Below are 13,542 nucleotides of genomic sequence, written 5' to 3'. Positions count from 1 at the left end.
CTAGAACTTCCTCCCACCTAGAGAAAAACACAAGAATGACATAACCGACGCGGGAACAAGTGATGGAATGGGATGGTTGTGAGGATGAAAAAAATGGTTTGCCGATGCATGTAAAATGCATACATGAACTTTTCACTTTATTAACACATATTCCCACAAATTTGCAACATATATGATGTTATTTCCATGTTTTATAATTATTTATGGGGATTTACCAATGATCCACTTTATTTGGGTTATAACTCCGCAGACATGAAAACCCATGTTTTGCGTATTTTCACTCTCGAGGGACCTATACGGAGTCAAATTCGATCTAGAATTTCGGGGACATAAGTATTTCATCATAAGAAGTAGGTCGGAGCACCTAGACCTCACCTGGAAGGGCCTGGAGGCCCCAAAGAGCACAGTGGCTCACCCGCGCAGGGTGCGCCACCCTATCTCGTTTCCCCCATCGACATTGTGAATCGCTTCAATCTTGCCCCCACGGACTTCTTTTGACCTAAAAACCCCTATATATATGACCCCTAGGGTTCCCTCGAGGAGAGTGCCACCGAAACACCGAAACACGAAAACGGAGGCTGCAACAGAAAGATTGGAGGGGTAAACTCGCAAGAGCTGCCATCGTGAGGAACCTCCACCTTCTCCAACGTCTTCCTCATCAACACCATGATCAAGGGGGGAGTACTCCACCTCTGAAATATGGGTTTGTGGCAATATTCTGATCTATTTCTCCCTTGTTCTTCATAGATCTTAGTACCATATGAGCTCCCTAACAGGATTATGATCATATATGTAATTCCTATCTGGTGGATCTTTATTCTATGATATTGTGATATGGGATTTGAATCTATTTTGTGTGAGATGTATTGATAGATGCATATTATGTACCCCGTTCTTAAGTATTTTTTCTGATCCAACTTGTATGAAAGAACATGGATGGGGAGATGTGTGTGTTAGATGGAGTAGCGTAATTTCAGTGATTGGATAGTGACAACAAATTCATGATCTATTATGGTTCTGCCTTTTCCTTTGCTACCTCACTAGGGATAAAGTGAATGCATGTGCTATGTTCATCACGTGACAAAAGTGATGATCTTGTTTGTTAAAGGTAGCATATTTGATATTCAAACATCATATCAAAGTACTTATGGCTACGCTCTCGTTAATTCTTAATACAAGTTTGCATGGAGTTTTCCCTTTCTTGTGGAGTGTAAGCGAGATGTGTTGCATTATCTCTATGTTAGGACGTGATGCCCGTATGAATGATTATCAAACACATATTGAAGTTCCACCAACATTATCTCATTGATGAATTCCTACTATCCACCGCAATTTTAAAAATAGAGTATGCAAGTGAACCCATGAAACCCGTATCAATTTTAATCATAAGAAACACAATTCCATTGCATTTCTCTTAATTTTTATATAGAGATAATATTTTAATCCAAAGGTACACAAACTATTTAGTTTACTTCATCACACACACAAACCCAAAAACACAACTATCTCTTTACGCTTTCCTATAGTTTGCTTTACTTATTTAGTTTATTTTACTTGTGTTTCTTCCCGTATTTACTATTACTAAGAAGAAACCTTGTGCTTGACAACCACGCGGTGGAGTTGGGGACACAATACATTATTTTACTTTGCAGAGATTGCTAGAAGAAGAGGAAATGAGACAACTCTTTCCTAATTCTCCGAGAGTTCGATATAAACCCTCGAGTCACCCTTGTGAGAAAAATTCTTCGCTGATCACAAAACTCTGCACTTAGCGTCCCAACATCATCAAGACATATTCTGGCGCCGTTGCCGGGGAATGGGAGAGTTATCTCATAGTGGTTGTTGCGTTTGAAGCACAAGGCGACTGCAAGAACTTTTCTGGTGTCATCATGATCTTCATGTTCATCTCCAACTTTGTGCAAACACCCAAGCTTAGGGAGGTTGCACAACTCTGAGCTATTCTTTTTCTTTTAGATTTTGCAATGTATTTTATTTGTCTTGTTTTTAGTCTTTTCTTTCTAGTTCTATTTTTAAAAAACACACGAAAATACATAAAAACTTGTTCTTCTATTTAAAAATGGAAAACACAACTCATTGGCCTTTTAGTGTGAGAAACTTTCCAATAGATGATGAAATACGTACATAACCATTTGAAATTGATCCTACAATAGTAAAAGCAACCTATGAACATCGTTTTTATGGAAAACCAAATGATTTTCCTATGGTGCATCTAAATAGATTCATTGAAAAATGCAAGGATCTTAAGATATGCAACACTAATAATAATGTAGTCAAGGTTAAGCTTTTCCCTTATTCACTTGTTGGTAAAGCATTAGATTGGGTATTAAAATGGCCACCTAGGAACTTTAGATCTTGGTTCAGTTTTAAATCTCCTTTTATAGAGAGATTTAGTTCTTTTGAAATAGTAAGTCACCTTAGAGAAAATATTATTTCCTTTAAGCAAACTCGGATATGAATTGCTAGTAAGAGCTTTGGAGAGATTTTGGGTACTTGCCTATGGAACTGAGCATGGCCTAAGAGATTGGATGCTTATGTTTATATTCTATAGTGGGATAACTAACATATCTAAGAAATATATGGATAAAGAATGTGCGGCGCACTCATGAATATACCAGCCCCACATGCTTATGTATTGCTAGATGGTTTGCTTTCGAAGTTAAAATTATGAAAACTTTAGAAAAAGCTGAAGTTCCCAATGATGTCTTTGATTATAGATATGAAATTTTCAATTTATATAGCAGGGAAAAGAATATAGAAGACGTAAACATAGCTTAGTGAAATAAGAGAGCCATTGCTAGACCTTGATAAATGCATCTTGCATGAACTAATTGCTATTTTTGAAAAGTTTTCTAAAGATCCTACTATCAATGTTCATCAATCTGAGTTTGGCTCTTATATAGCTAATTATGTTATCAAAGAAAAAATAGAGAGGTATAAAAATGAAGCTAGGATACCACCTAAGCTTGGATATTCTTGGATCCCCAAGATATTAATTTCTATAGACAAAGAGACACATCATGCTATTTTAGATCTAGGATCTAATGTCTTTGTTTTATCTAAAGAGCTATTTGATTTATTAAATCTTAAAAGTATGAAAAAATGCTCAATAGATCTTTTACTTGCCGATGATTCAACTAAACAAGCCTTATGAAGAATAAACAATGTTATGGTTGAATTACATATGACATATGTGCCTGCTGATTTTATTGTCATGGACATGGGGAGCAATACCTCTAGTCCAAAAATTCTTGGAAGACCCTTTTTGAGAACTATAGGTGTTATTATTGATTCAAAGGAAGGGAATTTGAAGTTTTTGTTCCCAAATAAGAAGTGTATGGAGAACTTTCCAAGGAAGAAGGAGGCAGCACGAAGATTCAAGCTACCACATGATTTCCATACAACTTAAATCAAGTAAGTAAGCCTAGCTATATGGCTATAAGAAAGCTTGGAGGCAACCCAAGTCATTTTTATTTTTATTTTCTATATAGATGCTTGTTGTAGCATGATAGTTTATTTTTAGTTTACTCTCTAGTTTCTAAAATAAAGTAGCATGTTTTACCCATTTGTGTGTCAGCAATTGTGAAACAAAATGGGAGTTGCTGATTTCTGCGCTGCACTTTTTAGTGCATGATTTTCCTTTTTTTTTGTAACTCCTAAAATCTTGATAAATTCGTAATAGCTTAAAATTTGCATCCTCTATATGCACAAAAATTGGCTAAAATTCCTGACATGTTTAAGTGGTAAAAAAAATTCAGTTATGTTGCTGCTAAAATTTTGGATAGATTGTGCCTCGTAATGTTAGAGCCATTCTTTTAAGTATCAAAATGATATTTTATTAAATCTTTTGATATAATAGAACTAGTAGGACATTATGTACTCTTTGTTTCATAAATAAATAATTTTATCCTTGAAAAAAATAGAAGCAATCATGTTATTATTGTACCACTAATGTCACCCCATAGAAAAGAAGTGGGCGAAAGTTTTGTGTTGAAGTTTTTTCACAGGGAATAGAGGAACACCACACCAAGAGATATCTAAGAATGGTGAAATCCATAAGCTTGGGGCTGCCCAACGCACCTCACTGGATTCATTTGTGAACTCTCGGTTTGAACACTTCTAAACTTGTTTTTTGAGCAACATAGAATTCTCGCAAAAACTTGGAGCGTCTTTTCTTTAATTTGTGTCTAGTTTTGTTTTTTAAATACATGAGACCATTATATTAAGTACCTTACATGCATATGAAGGATCTGCTGAAATAAACTCTCTTATCCTTCATAAAAATAAGTTGCATGTTATGAAAAGAAACAGAGGAATGCTTAAAATGCTTAAAGTTAAGCGATGCATGGTATTACTAGTTTGAAATGCTTTATTGAATGTGATTTGTTAAGTTTCTTATTTAGTGCTACTTCTTAGTAGTATACATATATGTTTGGTATTAAGTATCATTGTTTGATGATTAATGAATAGCACTATGAACATTATTGCATGCTTTTAGACCTCTTGCTAGCCAAAAGATGAATTCTCACACAAGCATAGAATTGTATCTAAATCAACTCAAACCCACTATTGCATCCTTTTAAGACTGCGCAAATTATAACTATCTAGTTGATGTATTTTTATGCATTTAACCATTTTATTAATCATGTAATATTTGCGTTATTATTGTCGGTTGTGTGTCGCCCTTCATTGGGCTGGCGTTGAGCCGAGCTTTAGTGGGCCCGGGTTATGTAAAGGCCCTTAACATTGTGGGCTTTCATTTTTAGGTTGTGCGTACAACCGGCCGAGTAACACATCACTAGGTTGTTTGTATTTACCATTATTGCTTAGATGAGACGCAACTCAGGTAGGCTCAATTAATGCTGGGCCGAAACCATTCTGCCATAATTTGGCCCGTATCCATTCTGCTAGGTTGACGTACTTCGCGGCCTGTGGCATAAATGCTCCTTTATTTTTTGAGCTATCACTGTTCGGTTGTGCATATAACCAACCCAACATTTACCAGCCAATGGTCTGTAAGGGTATTATATGGACTGCATCTTAAAGCGGCACATTCATAGTTGAGCCGTATCCGCCTGATCATAATTGGCTCTCTACGTCGTGGGCTACATTTTTTGGGATAGAGTCTGTATGTCGTATTGGGTTGTCTGTACCAGCTACATGTGTCAACGTGCGGTTGGCCAAATAATGCCATTCCCACGAGCTATGTGACCACCACATGCCTGGATGGGTACACATGTTGCGCGTGTCCTGTAACAATTGGTTGGCTGGAGGTTTATGTTTATCTATGAGTTCGGCACGTGTCCAAACTGTGGAGCAAGGTGTGCCAATCAGGATATGCCACATGTACTGTGTTGGAACATTATCGGAAGCATACGTTGTCGGATGATGTCACACTAGATGACAGATGATCACGTCACACGACACGACAGAGCCGACAGGGCCACAAGTTCTCTGACATATCTGACCTCCTGTTGCGTACGTTTATTCATGTCATAACGCACCGGGCCGGCTGGGCTTTGGGCTTGGACCTAACTCATGGATCCACGACGACATGCCAAACCGTCGACCGGGCCATCTGTGACACAAAATTGCCCATGAATTTCCAAACCGTCAGCATCATGTGTCTGTGATGCATTTTGGACTTATGTTGACGAGTAAATCGTGAGCGAAACTCGAACTGGTTGTAGTGCCTTCCCACCAAAAGGCAAGTCCTCGATCCACTAAGGTACCTTGAGGTTGGTCACAAACCCACACAGAGATTGGGGCAATCTTCACTACTTAATTGGAGTCTCCCAAAAAATCACCACGAAGAACTCACGCTTGAGGATTCTCCACAACTTAATTGGAGTCTCTAAGAGCACCACTAAGTCACATAGCCATTTAGGGTACAAAGACCCAAGAGGAACAAGCTCCGGGTACAAAGCACCCGAAGTAATACTCACGAACTTTCACCTCCATGTATCACCATGGAGAACTCAAACCGATGCACCAAATGCAATGGAAAGAACACCACTAGCTCAAATATTCCACTCTTTAATTCCACAAAATCTATAATAGCTATTGGGGAAATAACAGAGGAAGAAAAAATAGGAGGAGGAACACAAAATCTCTCCAAGAACTAGATCTAGGGATTTCCTCATAAAGAGGGGAATTTGATTGGTGGGATTGTAGATCTATATCTCTTCTATCTTCTCCTCAAATGGGAGCAAGAATCGTGGAGGGTATAGAGGGAGAGGAAGCTCTCAAAATAGTCAACCATGGTGGAGAGAAAATGGGGAAGAATAAATGGCAAGAGAGAGAAAAGGTCTTAAAAAGGGTGTCCCCAGATTTCTGCCCGTTGGCATCAGACGGACCTAGGCCGGTAGTACCGGCCAGGACGCGGTATTATCTCCCACGCGTGGCGGCCAACAGCAGGGCAATGCGGAGAGGCGATCTAGGCCGACGTGGTACTACTAGCCTGATATCGGCTATTGGGTAAGGACGCTACTACCGGATAGGTGCCATCTTAGTACCGTGGGCGGATACATGACGAGTAGGCCTTCACTATCAGTGGTTCAGAACCGCAAGTGGTAGTACCACTAGGCCAAAAAAACTTTTTTAGACCAAATAAAGGCAAAACTAGAAATGAAATATCTTGAGTTTGGGAACTTCGATTGAGACGAAATCAATTTTGTTGGAAAGAGGACAACATGAGATATCCCATAAAACAAAAACCATGAAAATAAGTGGGGGAGATTTTTCTATGAATTTAGAGGTGAAACACCTCAATACAAAAAATCGAGAAAACTCCAATATTGAAAATGCAACATGTAATTCATGCAAAATCTGTTTCGACAAACTAGAGATTCTCATGGAATAACCACAAGCTCTAAATCATCAAATGGATAATGTACAAATAACAATCAAGAAATATCATGCAAGGATGCAATGGTTTGAGCTCTCTCCGAGCGATACGATCAAGTTACTCACTCGAGAGCTCTCTTGATAGTACGACAACTAATCTATAAAATGGTCTCCCAACTAAAACCACAAATCCAGTAAGAAAGAAACCCTATCAAGAACAAACCTTAACCTTGTGAATACCACTTAAAATAGATGATGACGATATTGACAACAACAAGATGGAACGCCTTCTTGATTGTGCTGGCTTGATGAAGTCTTGTGTATTGCTCCCCCATACTACACTATGGGAGAGCTTTTTCTTCGATGCATCTTCACGTATCCATGATCACCATATGAATGACAAGCTTCAAGCATATGACCTCTTAGGGATAGCTCATCTTGAATTTGCACATAATTTCTTATTTCTTCCTTATGTCGATGTCTTGAAGATACACATGAGAGCTCACTCCATGTTCTTCTTCAAGACATAATTTACACTTGATCTTTTCATTTTGTTCTTCTTGCAACCTTGAGACCAACATATGATTCAATCATTTCCTATGGACGTATCATATAAATATAACTTAGCGCAAACATTAGTGCATAGGGATTGTTATTAATTCCCAAACCCACACATGAGGGCTCCAAGCACTTTCAGATGGACCCAGGTGTAAATCTTTCTTGTGTTTTAAGGTCCCATGCATAAATGTAAAGAACTAGTTTGTACTTTCCATCTTTTACAAGGCCCTCTTTGTAAATTGTACTTCACCATTGGTGGTAATTGCAGCATCTAGGCCCTTCGAGGCCTTTTCTTTTTCAAATAAACAATATATATAGTTACCGGCTTACCGCATGGATACTTTTGTTTTCTCGATTTTAGTCACGATAGTCCCCTATATAGATAGTATATGAGGAGACTGTTCTTCCCCATCCAACCCCTCGTCTTTCCCATCATGTTCTATGTCGCCGCTCCACCTTCTACCACTTCTCTAACACTTCATTGTTGCCACCTTATGCTCACCCTTACTCGATGGTGTCTATTTTTCTCGCTTCAAAGTTGGCACCACTATCATCATATATACCAGATCTATCCTCGTGGACCTACATTGCCAACTCCATCCATCCACCACCTACATGAAACCTCCAATTGATATCTGTGATCCTTGTAATACCGATCGAAAACTAGTGAACTCGAAGATCATTGTCGCCGATATGCATGTCGGGACCTCCTGTATCATGTTCTCCCCTTTCTCCTTATACTTGCTTCCTTTTGTTATTGGAGATGGTGATGTACATCCCATTTTGATCTTAGTTATACTTGCTTTGATTGGATGTATGGTAAACATCCACCTTACAACATACGATTGAGTGGAAACTGAACTTTGTATAAATTTTTAGTCAAATGAGATATAAGATATAAATTATTAATTCCATAGTACAAACTAATCAAGATCAAGTGTAATCGAAACAGGATGCGTTTGACTTTTTTTCATGACTCACCAGTTAGCGTTGCTTTGCTATGCTCTTAACATGTTTTATCGTCTAAATTACTTATTTAGTCATGCAAATTACTGATGTAACACAAACTCAAAGTTACTATCTCATATCCAATCAAAAAAATGGCGTGCATGATCCCTGAGATGTCTACCGCTTGGCACGTTTGATCCATGAGGCATTATGGTATACAGATTTTATAGTTTTGACTCATCACAATGGTGTACATCAAACTATTGGCTTTAGACTTGATGCATTTTATCCCAAATATAAGTTTATTTTTAAGAAAACAAGGACATGCGCGGGGAATAGTGAAAGAATCTGGATCAAATTGAAGATTGAAGCCATTGGATTGATAGGCAATAACTACTCCACCATGAGACAAGTAATGAGCTATATGTGACTTTGGTATTATTTAAGAGGCCGGGCTATGGCCAAGTATTGACATTGAGACACCTGTCTACGCCTTCTACTTGTAATACATGCCACATATTGCAGTTTAACACAATACTATACTTAACGAGATCAATGTGGTACTCACCTATTGCACTGCCAGCCAACTTCATCAACTTATATCAATTGGAAACTTCATTTTTTTTCTGGAATCACTTGGACTTTCTGCTCCATACCATTGAGAAAACTACATGTCATAGGTGATTTTTATGACCGCTTGAAGTAGCGTGTTACTTAGGTTCACTACTTTGAGTAATAAGTATTTTTCAATATTATGATCTAGCAATGCAAATGATAGAATGCTATGCTATTTATAACATGATGAAACTTTGTAACTTCATAATAAGATAAAAATGTGATAAACAATCAAAACAATAAACCATGATGATATCTTATGGAATTATTGTCATACATGACATTTTACAACATTTATCTCAAGAAATTCAAACTAAAATTTTAAAACATCCAAAAACCATTCAACATGATGGATTAGCAAAATTTTAAAACATCCAAAAACTGAATTTAATCGTATGGATAAAATTAAAACAATCTAGTTGGATAATATAACGACAAAAAAGTCACCGAAAAATAATTACTCCCTCCGATTCATATTACTTGTCTCTGATACAAATGCATCCAGGAGTAAAACATGTCTAGATACATCCATATTAGCGAGAGTTAATATGGATCGGAGGGAGTAACAAATAAGAACAAAACCATAAATATTTTAGTATGTTAAATTGTTCACAATAAAAAACATACCAAAAATACTTCACTGTAGGAAACAACGTCCCCATAAGAAAGATATTGGAGCAAAATCAGATTTGATTCAAAAGGATAAATGAACTACATTAAAATCGTCCAATTTTTTTATCATGAATGAAGAACAAATTAAAAATAATTCAATATGATAAATCAACCACATTAAGAATCACCAAAACAGAATTCATCGAAAGATACATGATTTTGATAAAAGGAAACATGAACAAACCCATAATAATTCATTAGGATAAATCAATGGCATTAAAAATCATCAAAAAAATCTACAGAAGGGTACGAGGTTTTGATAAAAAGATAACACGAACAAAACCATACTTAATTCAAGAGGATAAACCAATGACAGTAAAGTCATAGAAAATCCACCGAATGGTATACGGTTTTGATAAAAAGGAGAAGGTGCAAAACTAGAAAATATTCAGTAAGATAATTTAATGACATTGAAAGTCATCAAAAAAGAATGCATGCGAGGATACAAGATTTCGATAAAGAGAAAGCAAAGATAAAATCAAAATAATTCAATAGGATTAATCAATGTCATTAAAATTGATTAAAACAAATCCACCACTAGATACATGGTTTTGATAAAAAAAAGGAAACAAGAGCAAAACCAGAAATAATTCAATAGGACAAATGAATGACATTAAAAACCATCAAAAAATATCCATCACAAGATACACGGCTTAGATAAAAAGAAAATGAGAACAAAAGAAGAAATAAGTTAGGAGGATACATTAATAATATTAAAAGCCATAATAAAGGATCCTTCAGAGGATACATGGTTTTGATAAAAAAGGAAACATGCAAAACCAGAAATAAGTCAATAGGATAAATGAATGACATTAAAAATCATCAAAAACATGTCTGTCGCGAGATACGTGGTTTCGATAAAAAGAAAACGAGAACAAAATCAGAAATAATTTAGTAGGATAAATTAATAATATTAAAAGTCATAAAAAATGATCCTTGAGAGGATACATGGTTTTGATGAAAAAAGGAAACAAGAGCAAAACCAGAATCAATTCATTAGGATATCAATGACATTAGAAATCATCAAAAAAGAATCCATCGCAGATACACGACATCTGTAAAAGGTAGCGATAACAAATCAGGAAACATTTAAGTATGATAGATCAACCACATTAAAAGCATCAATTAACATCGAAGAAAGATCATCACCGAAATGAATTTATCGTAGGAGACGCTATGCTGTCATCTTAGTCATACTTCCAACCCCATTTTTATTGACTAGCAAATCGTTACATAATTATTTTACAGAGCACCTCAATTCCCCAAACCCGTCGAATGCACTAATCCCAAAACAATGAAACATGCTTGCGTGAAACCTCTTTAGAAACAAGGAGAACGTGTCTTGGCTCCTCGACGCGTATGCTCGCGGATGAACAATATTTTCGTATCAAATGTTTACAAAATCGAAGGAAATCTGATTTATTTTAGCATTATACATGTGTGTGTGTCTACATATTTAGATTTTTTTTTGTTTCACAGGCAAGAAAACCAAGAACAATCTTGTAAGCTACGTTTTTTTGAGCTGCAATTTGTTTTTTAACACATGTTGCACAATACAGAATTTACCTAAATATTAACCTGTGAACATAAGATATGAAAAATATACGGTATTAAAGTTTTCAGAGTTTTATGCAAGAGCATGTGCTCGGCGGACAGAGATCAAGTGACATGCAAATGGCATGTCACCGTGTACCACGCGGCCCCCAATCCACCGTCCAACCACCATCCAGCGTACAACAGTAGTCCAAGGCAAACAACATCCAGACTTCACAGTGTTCAGCCCAGACGAACTTTATAAACTTTATATGATACAAATACAATTTTTTTAGTTATTCAACAGTACAAACAATAGTTTTGAACAAAACATAATACAAACATCAACCTTTTAGAGCATCTCCAGTTGCGTCCCCAAACCGTCCCCCAAACGAATTTGGGGCGCGCCGGATAAAAAACATGTCCATTCGTGTCCCCGAAAGCCTCTTTTTGTCCGGCGCCCCGAGCCTGTCCCCGCCCCACAGGTGACGCTTCGGGCACGCCGGACAAAACGAAAAGCGAGGCGAGGCATGACGGGACCGACACGTCAGCGACACATTCAAGTTTGGACCTAACCGTCGCCTACCTCGCGACGGAAGTTATTGGTGCGCAGTGACACATGACCGAAGCGTCGCAACTTTGCCTTAATGGCGACGGAGGGGCAGGCGAGACGTCTCATCGGTGTTGCGCAGCCTCCACACGTCACCGGCGTTCGCACGCCACCGCGCGTTCCCGCGCTTTCTTCCCGCCGCTTCTAGCCTCTTCCCGCGCACCACAGTTCGACATCGACGCCGCCGCGGAGGAAGAGTTGCGGCGACGCCGGGCGGAGCGTTGGCGTGCAGAGCGGCGACATCGGCGAGAGGCAATCGAGCAGCGGGAGCGTCAGCAGCGTGAGGCGTCGGGAGCGTCAGCAGCGGGAGACCCCGAAGCTGAGGAGAACACAACGTGGGAGGAGGCGGCGCTGGCGGACACCATTGCAGCGTTCAACGCCGCCACAGCGGAAGAGGTGACATGCAAACGGCATGTCACCATGTACCTCGCGGCCTTCAATCCATCGTCCAACCACCATCCAACGTACATCACAACACTCCAAGGCAAAAACAACATCCATCGGAGTCAAACCAGGAACAGAATCATGGATGGCGCGGGTCAGCTCCTCTTCCGCCATCTCCTCCGTCCAGTGCCGCCGCGCCTCTTCCGCCATCTCCTCCGTCTAGTGGACAGCGGGAAGAAAGCGCGGGAACGCGCGGTGGCGTGCGAACGCCGGCGACGCGTGGAGGCTACGCAACACCGACGAGACGTCTCGTCTGCCCCTCCGTCGCCATTAAGGCAAAGCTGCGATGCTTCGGTCGTGTGTCACTGCGCGCCAATAACTTTCGTCGGAGGTAGACGACGGTTAGGTCCAAACTTGAATGTGCTGCTGACACGTCGGTCCCGCGATGCCTCGTCTCGCTTTTCGTTGTGTTCGGCGTGCCCGAAGCGTCCCCTGTGGGGCGGGAATAGGCTCGGGGCGCCGTACACCGTATCGGACCGCGCCTGACAAAAAGAGGCTTTCAGGAACGCGACTGGGCACGTTTTTTTTTGTCCGGTGCGCCCCAAATCCATTGGATGGTTTGTGGGACGCGAATCTAAAAGGTTGATTTTTTATTGTGTTTTGTTCAAAACTGTTGTTTGTACTGTTGAATGACTAAAAAAAGATTTTGTATCTGTATCATATAAAGTTTCTGTAAAGTTTCGGAGCGTCTGGGCTGAATAGGGCTGAACACTCTGAAGTTTGAATGTTGTTTGCCTTAGACTCCTGCTGTACGCTGGATGGTGGTTGGACGGTGGATTGGAGGCCGCGTGGTACACTGTGACATGCCGCTGATCTCTGTCCGTGCTCGGCAGGGTTGCTCCGTTTTAAATCTCCACCCACTAGAAATCGTCCTCTCCAAGGCATCCCAAGCAGATGCCTCTCCCAAGCACGAAGGTGGAAGTGGCCTGCACCACGGTCACATGGCGGCAGGGCCCTCCCCAAAGCAATGTCCTAGCAGCAGGGAGGAAGGAGGTACACACGGTGGCAGAGACACTGTCCTAGCGAGCAAGCAGGAAGTACTCCTCTTGCAGCAATGGATGGAGAAGGAAATTTACCAACCAGGCTTTCTTGATGCGTTTCAAAAGCCTTGCCCGAAACCGCGCAGACAGCGCAACGAGCGCCTGCAGCTACGCAGGCCAGGACGACGACGCCTGTACCATGCCCAGCTACACCCCGTTGAACGCACCTAGTCCACTGTGCACCGACGAAAATGTCTGGTACATCGAGCGCTCCGCAGTTGACAGGTGCATGGACCAGGTCCGTCCATCCGACATGGG

This window comes from Lolium rigidum, chromosome 6 (assembly GCF_022539505.1).
Source record: "Lolium rigidum isolate FL_2022 chromosome 6, APGP_CSIRO_Lrig_0.1, whole genome shotgun sequence".
In the NCBI taxonomy this organism is placed as follows: domain Eukaryota; kingdom Viridiplantae; phylum Streptophyta; class Magnoliopsida; order Poales; family Poaceae; genus Lolium; species Lolium rigidum.
This window is presented reverse-complemented; position numbering follows the sequence as displayed.